Source organism: Pseudorca crassidens, chromosome 6 (genome assembly GCF_039906515.1).
Source record: "Pseudorca crassidens isolate mPseCra1 chromosome 6, mPseCra1.hap1, whole genome shotgun sequence".
In the NCBI taxonomy this organism is placed as follows: domain Eukaryota; kingdom Metazoa; phylum Chordata; class Mammalia; order Artiodactyla; family Delphinidae; genus Pseudorca; species Pseudorca crassidens.
This window is the reverse complement of record NC_090301.1, coordinates 46,354,209-46,362,500: the sequence shown is the minus strand read 5'-3', so window position 1 is coordinate 46,362,500 and position 8,292 is coordinate 46,354,209. Positions and strand designations below refer to the sequence as shown.

At 30.8% G+C, this 8,292-nt stretch overlaps 1 protein-coding gene across 11 annotated transcripts in view; it reads right to left on the bottom strand.

Annotated features, from left to right (window-relative positions):
- The window catches only part of CALCRL (calcitonin receptor like receptor), a 105,740-nt gene extending 98,293 nt beyond the window's left edge, over window positions 1-7,447 (bottom strand). For all 11 annotated transcript variants that reach the window (XM_067741256.1, XM_067741261.1, XM_067741259.1 and 8 more), the window contains exon 1: window positions 7,204-7,447. The gene's annotated coding sequence lies outside the window, so the exon portion shown is untranslated. The remainder of the gene's footprint in view (window positions 1-7,203) is intronic.
- Between the last annotated feature and the right edge of the window lie 845 nt (window positions 7,448-8,292).

The following is an 8,292-nucleotide window of genomic DNA, read 5'->3' as shown; positions in this document are numbered from 1 at the left end:
ATGAGATCCAAAAACTCTTAATGGATCCATCAAAAAGGGAGATCCCATGAAACTCATGCAACTGTATGCAAAATGTGAGTCCCTATGAATGTAGTTGGTTTTGTACTGGAGAAAGAATTTGTAGTTTTCATTATATTCTCAATATGGACCGTAATTCATAAAATATTCAAAAACAGATTTTTAGAATAAATTATCTTAAACCAAAACTTAAATGAATGTTCACTGTCCTATTGCACAAGTACTCTTTCATCCTATTTCTGAAATATAATACATAAGAAAATATAAGTGTCTACCATTAGGCAGTAGTAAGAAGGCCCTGTAATAAAGACATTTTTACAAAAAGAAAATAACCACCAAAAACTTGGAGCCCTACAAATGAAGTTTAATTTGATCATTCTAAATGTCCTTTAAATTTTGAGTTTCTACAGCTGCTATAAGTAGTAAAAACTAAAAATTTCTTGACAAACATCTAAATTTATCTCTAATGTACCATATTCCACAAAATCCACATAACATAAATAAACTTTTATTATCTTATGTTAGAAGAAATTGAGTTTAAATCTGGTGGATCATTATGCTTATTCAACTTTGTGCAATGTTAGCAATAAGAGATCTAATAATAGATAATATATAATAGTGCAACAAAATAGTTAGGATTCAGAGTCATGGTAGATGTACGTTAAAATCAGAGCTTTATCAATGATATCATTTGACTTCGGGAACACCATGTACTTCATTGGGCATCATGTGTAAAAGAAAGAAAGAAACAATAATTTCTGTATAATATACCTTTACAATTCTTAGCTTGAAGATACTTTTTAGGTGCTCAAGCTCTGTAGAAATGGTGATTAACAATGTCAGTTTTATTAGGTCTGGCACATATTATATGATGATGGCAAAGTGTGATCAGTCTAAAAACTGATTACAAATCACACTTGTTCACTCTCCCTGTCCTGTGAAGAAGTTGTATTCTAATTGTCTGTATGTTTATTGTTTGGAATGAGCTTTTGCATAGAGACAAGTTATGTCCTCAGTCTTGTTCACAAAAGATTTATGATGAGCACTAAAATGTGTTGAATACCTACTACGTGCCAAGTGCTGTGCTAAACATTTTCAATGTATTGTTTCTTGGATTCCTCACAAAACCTTATAAAGCAATGTGATTAATCACTTCCATTTTACAGAAGAGAAAGGGGAACTAAGAAGTGGTGAAGTTTGGGTTCATATGTGAATGACCTGAAGCCAAAGTCCATTAAGCTGCACTTCTCATATTTCATATGCACAGCTCATATTTCAGCTGTGGTATTGTAATTTTTTTCTTTTCATTTTATTTGCAATTGATAAGAAAGCAGTGGGAAATAAAAATCTACTTAAAAATTAAACTTATGGACTAACCAGGAAACCCAAGATTATTTACTCTATCACTGTTTCAAAAGAATTTCAGTTCATTCTATACTTAACTTAAGGTTCCAGGAACAGCATCCCTTTGCAATAGGAATGATGAGATACCAGCCACCAATTGGAAAGGGAAGAAGAGTGGTTCAGAGCATGAGTCAGAATTTAAGTTCTGGTTTTGCCACTTGATAACCATATGAACTTTGGCACATTACTTAGGAGTTCTGTGCCTTGGTTTTGGAGTTTCTTACCTGCAAACAAAGATAATAATATTTGCTAGGGCTTTGGGGAAGATTAAATGGGTTTATACATGAGTAATTAATAATGTCCATAGCACATGGCAAACCCTTAAAGAAATTAGCTAAATCAGGAGCAGCAAGCCACCCTTTAAAAGGGGGTTCTCTTGTATGAGTGCAGTGTGGACAAATTCACCCATGCTGACTTCTGGTGGGAATGCTGCAGCAGGGAAGGCAGACTCTACTGTTTGAGGCAGAAAAAAAAAAAAAAAAAAAGTTTCTGTCCCTCAGGGATATTAAGATAGATGCATCCAATAATGCATCCTTCATCCAATAATTCATCCTTATCTAATAATGTCAAGGACCAAAAAGCAAAGCTGACAATAAATATATTTACCCAAGTAAACCTGACAATTCCAAGATATTTTAGTTAGTTAACTGGGAGTTTAACGAAATTGTGTTTAACACATTTAAAATGTAGCAATATCCTTACTAAATGTGATATGATTGATGTCTAAAATGTACTCCATTCCAGGGAATTGCTTCAAACAACAACTATATCTAAATTTCTAAAACACAAATCCATAAGTTATATTTTTTGCCTTAGCTAATAAAGTATAGGGGCATGTCCTAAAAAAAAAGATTTAAAACCAAAAAAATTTCATTGAAAATAGATTTTTAAAGAAGACATATGTAAATTGATTAATAAAATATTTAAGCATGTTACCCTGATATTAGATCTGCATTATTTAAGGAAAAACAAGTCTCCTATTTTGCCTCACATTTGAAAATAACAGAATTACGAAAAAAAACCAACAGTTTTGTATTGATGACATTCTTTTCCCACAGTTTTAATCCTCCTTATTTTCTGCTATAACATTACTTATTCTTCTCTAGTACTTACTGAAGTTCCAATTTTCCCTTCAAGTTATCCTTGGAAGGGAAGCAAAATTGAGGTTCATGCACAAATATCTGCATAATAATTGGTGTCAGGTTAACTAATGGTTATGGGTTCAAAATAATGCTCGTTTGTAAAATGTATGAAATCAGTGCTTGGATATAAGACAAATTTATCTTAGTTTTGATTGATAAAACCAAGCTTATGTGTTCATGAATATGCTAATGACCTCCCAGCTGACTAAGCTGGAAGGAGAGGGGCACCTTGTAAACCAGCTAGCCGCTATTTCACTATATCACTGCTATTTAATATACCAAATGACATGCTCACAAGTCACTATGGTTTTATGAGAAGCACAATTGAGTTCAGGTTAACCTAAATCTAAATAGAGAAATAATGACAGATTTATACAAAAGTTTATGCCATATTAACATTTTTTATCTAAAAAATATGTTCCATGTTAAAAGGAATAAGATTTCACTAAAAATTGGGCTCCATCCAACAACTTCAATAAAGTATAAAGCAATAGCCTCAATACCACAGGGTTGGTTTGGTTAATTGTTTATTTAGATTTATATTGGGTCGAGCTGAGTTTTTGATCTTTTAATTGGTAGTAAGGTAGGAAGCATATGATGCATTTAATTAAACCAGGAAGGAAGAAAAAGATTAAAACTTGTTTTATGTTTAAAAGTAAATAAACTCTTTTGACCATTTTTGCAAACGACAATATGTTGTGTTTGTTTTGTATAATACTGTTTCTTTTAAGTAAACTAATTTAAAGGAAAAAGAGGAAGAAACATGTTCTAGGAAAGTATTTGCAACTTATCATCTGATAATAATTCTGGTAACCTAATTAACATAGACTCTAACTCAGTTCACAGCCAGTGATTCCATTTTATTTTTTAACATTAAGAAGCCTTTTATTGGATCTTTAAAATCCATTTCTTCATTTTTTTGTAAATAACATTAAATTAAAAAACTAACTTGATTTTAAGTTTACTCAAATATGGAAAAATACAGATTATTTGATCTAATCTGATTTAATGAACAATATTATAATCCAAATTAGACATGAGAAAATAATAATCTGGATTTATTGAGGACAAAAAGTTTAAATTATTTAAATGGGAATGGCAATAGGATGTATAAAATATATTTCCTATTATTTAAATGGGTTTTGGTGATTTAATTATCATATATCTAATCATATGCTCTTTTTTCTTAAATCACACTAGTTCAATAGTTATATTCCAAAGTTTACAATTAAATGTATTCTATATTATTTTTTCAATTTTACACTAATTAAGGCTGTATACCTTCAAAATTATAAACCAACTTATAAGTAGGTAAACTAAAATTAAGGTGTGAAAACTATCCAGTTACTTTGAGTTGCATAACTACTATTGATGAAAGAATTTGGGCAGGTATGATTGTCCATGTGAATAAATGGGAAAATGATCGAGATATCTGGTTAGCATATAGACCTTGTGTTTCTGGTTAAGTATTTGTTTTCCACCTAATTGCATCAGAACATTTTCTGATATTAAATGAGAGAATTTCTTAAATTTAATAGTGCAGCATGGTAATAGTACTTTGGTAGAAAAAGAGAGATTTCCTAAGAAATTATAAACATTTATATAGTGCATCCATGAACTTCAAAACCAGACACAGACAAATCTTTTAAATAGGTGTGTACTGATTTTCCATCTTACGTATATTCTCTGATAGTCTAAGTCAAGAACTAAGAGACACTACAAGTCAAGAACTAAGAGATACTACACTCTTTGAGTGTCGTCTTTAACACTGTTGCAATGATGTATCTTATGTTTATGGTTTAAGAGCTTCTCTGAATCCTAAATAAAGATAAGGAATAAAACCAAAGACTCAAATAATGTCCTTTAAATATATTTGTTTTCTGAAATGTTGACACCATTATCATGGTATCCCTAAAAACAATTATTTTTTCAAGCTGTGTTCAAAGTCATACATAGAGTATGAAATAAGTTTTGTTTAGTGAATGCATATTTAGATCTTTAAAAAGTTTATTTTAATTGTTCTATAGCAGTCTCTAAGGCAATTCTTAAAAATTAAGTAACTATCAAATTTTAACCATGGAACTAAAGGTTGAAAACAAAATATTGTTATAATGGTTACAAATATCTAAATTAGAAATATGTAATAATACTATAAACTGAATTCTGATTAGTTTTTTTGTATTTATCAAAGAATTTTTCCACATTAACATAAAGCTTATAAGGTAAACTTTTGTCTTAATATTATTTTGAATTTTTTACTGAAGTAAATATCTGTTATGCATAAAATAATGATAAAATATGTACAGGTTAATGTGAAAGTTCTCACAGTATACTAGGGTGTTGACTCCATTTAAACTTCAGTATGTCCTACGCATCACCAATGAGTAAAGTACATATACCTTGGCCATTCATTTAACATAGTTTTTAAAATTACAGACCCAGTTCTAATTTCTATTTAAGTTTTTGTTATTCATTTTTTTCAAAGTGAATGAATACTCTTATATATTCTAAAAATTTACATATTTTAACTAACAAAATAATATTTTGGCATATGCCAAGATATACTGGGGAAAAAAGAACTTGTAGCAATAACCAAAAGCATATTCTTAAAGATATCTAAATATTGCAGGTAGAACATAGTTTTGCTCACATTACCCATGTGATTTCTCAATTCTGTATTTTTATCTTACATATTTAGAACTGTAATTAGATTCTGTGTATTGATTTTATGATCCTACAGGGTAATATCATCCAGAAAAGTAAATTAATTCTTAATGGCTGAAAGCATGCATTGATGCTCTGATATTCTCTTACCATTAAAGAAAGCAAACTGTAGAATTTAATAATATGAATTCTTATTTCCAACTTTCAATTATTTTCTCAAATAATAAACCTTTGCCAAATGACCCTCAATATTCGTTGCCTAGTGTTTTTCCACAGTATTTTTTGAAAATAAAGATTATAAACCATACTATAAGAATAGTTACAAAAAATAAATTAAATTATTTTAATAATTTAAAGAAAATTATGGGGTTTTGGCTAGCAATTAAATAAAGATTAGAGAATTTGAGGGAGTTCCTTATTATAAAATATAATATTAATGTAATACCTCCTTGTAAGAAAATAATCTAAATTAAAAACAGTGTTATTTTAATTTTTGTTACTAACCCATGGCATTGGGTTAGGCATTTAGTGTGATCTTTCCATTTCTTCCCCTAATTATCTAATGGCTATTTACAAAGTCACATTCTAAAAACACTATCCATTTCCACAAATGTGTCAGGGAACTCAGTACAATTAATGAATGACAGGAGATAGGAAACCAGCCATAATATTTTTAAAGAATCACAAAAATAAGACTTAATTGAACTTTCCATTATTTGGAGAAATTTGTGGGAAAACTGAGTAGAAAATTATGAAGGAATTACTCAGAATGTGTTGGTAGTCCACCGTTAATGTGCCAGATTATGGGTGATTAAGTACAGGATTTCTCCACTGAAGGATATTTTGCAGATTATAATTTCACTTAGGTAAGAAAATATATTAAAATTATGTCAATTAATATAATTTGAACCCAAATCTGACATCTAATTTTTCTTAGCAACAAATTTGTCATGTCTCTATACCAACAACTTATTAAGTAGATACTAGTTTCTTAAATTGTCCAGGACGGTCTGTACTGTTGAAAGAAGCATTAACAGATGATTCATCTCAACATTTCAGTAAGTTTTATCCTGGAAGTTCTTTTTTTAATACACACTTTAATTTCCCTGTTTAATTATCTGATATATCTATTTGGGAAATATTTTGTTACTTTTCTTTACCCACGGTTATCTCAGTATCACACCCTCCCCGAAAAAGTTTGCAGAGGGATACCAGACAAATGGAAGTAACACATTCTATTAGCTTAAGAGCTTTGAAATTAGAGTTAATATAGAAATATCAACATTTTCTCAACCCTAGTTGTTTTTTTCCTTTGTTGCCCACCCCATGATCCAATACAGCGGAAACAGTTCAGAGTTAGTAAAAGAGAGACTTAGACACATCTGGCAACAGCGAACAATGAAAATTCCATTAGTTCAATAGTTAGAGATGTATGTGTAAATAGGCGTGAGTGGCAAATAGAAGACAAATATAATAAATCCAAAGTGATTCCTTTTCTTTTAATTCTCCATCGTGTTCAACTACAGAGTGAGACTCCGAGACCCCCATAAGTAGTTATTCTTTCACCCCCTTTTTAGAATACTGATTATATGGAAAGTTTAAAGACTCTTCCTGGGGGAAAAATGTTTTCCAGCTGTCAAAATTTAAGCTTAGCTAATAGTAGAGCTAATTTTAAAAAGCATTGTTCCCTGATTAAGATATTTGTTCAAAAGTATGCCTTTTAATCCATTTAGATGTTTTATCACTTCCCAAATTTATTTTTCTAGAATATCACTGTACATAATATTATCTAGTAGTAATAGGTATTGTGTACATCTTGGGGAGATATACTCTCATTTTTCTAACATGTGAAATAAATGAGAATTGTTTCAACATAATTTCAATGTCACTAACTAAATTCTATAGTAGAAACATTGTCAAACTACATGAGAATACGACTCCGAATAAATATATTTATTTTGAATAATGCACTTACCCAGCACAGCTCCTAAGGAAATTCTTGGTGAAATATTCTTAGGATGGAATTTGATTTTCTGAGATTCCGCAGAAGAAATGTACCCCCAGACAAGGTGCGGAAGGGTGAAAGCTTTGCAGTGTAACCCTGCAGGCAGGGTGAGGTCCAGTTAGCAGAGCTTGATGATCTAAAGCAGGAGGTGACACTCTCTGCTGGAGAGAGAGGGTTGTTCTGAGTAGATTGGAAGGGTTGTCACATTGTATGTGCTCAGCAGCAGAAGGGAAACATCAGAGCTTCCTGTTACATCACTCTGACCCCGCCTGCAGTTAGTGTTAGGTTACTTTCTTTCTCAAATGGCATACCCCAGGAAAGCAGCACTCCTTTTTTATTCTGAGACAAGAGCAAGAAGCAGCCTGAACAGACAGAGATCATATGCTGTATGAATACATTGTTAGCAGCAAAAGCTGGCTGTATTTCACCTTGACTGAGTTCTGTTAGAACTTGTCAAACAGAGATGCCTATGATTTGAAGGAAATCTGAACATAGTATTCTGCTCAAAGAATTAAAGGAATTAGGAAGTGTGTGCGTGTGTGTGTGTGTGTGTGTGTGTGTGTGTTGAATTACACTTTACAAAGCATCAAGGGAATTTTTTAATCTAACATGTCTTTCTTCATAAAGGAACACAGAAAACTAATAACTATTTTTCCCTCATAATTAGTTCTGTGATCTAACTCTTGTTAATTTGGATCTCTGATAATCAGAGCTATTCCCTGATCAGTTTTCCACAATTAAATGATGAAACTCTATCCTGTAGGTTTTTGAACATTTTTTTTATTTTGTTCATGACATAGATATGTGTGTATGTGTCATAACCAAAACCATTGTGTGTGTATGTGTTGTGTGTGTATACATATACATACATAATTATTTTTCATTATATATAAATATATATCTTAGAGAAAATAACCTTTTGAGAACGTGTTTATACATTTAAAATAATTGCACATATTTAAAAATATTTGACTTGTTATCACCTATGAAATAAAAGAGTAATTAATACCACTACACTTATACCTCAAAATAGCCTTAACAAAAATGCCAATAATTTGT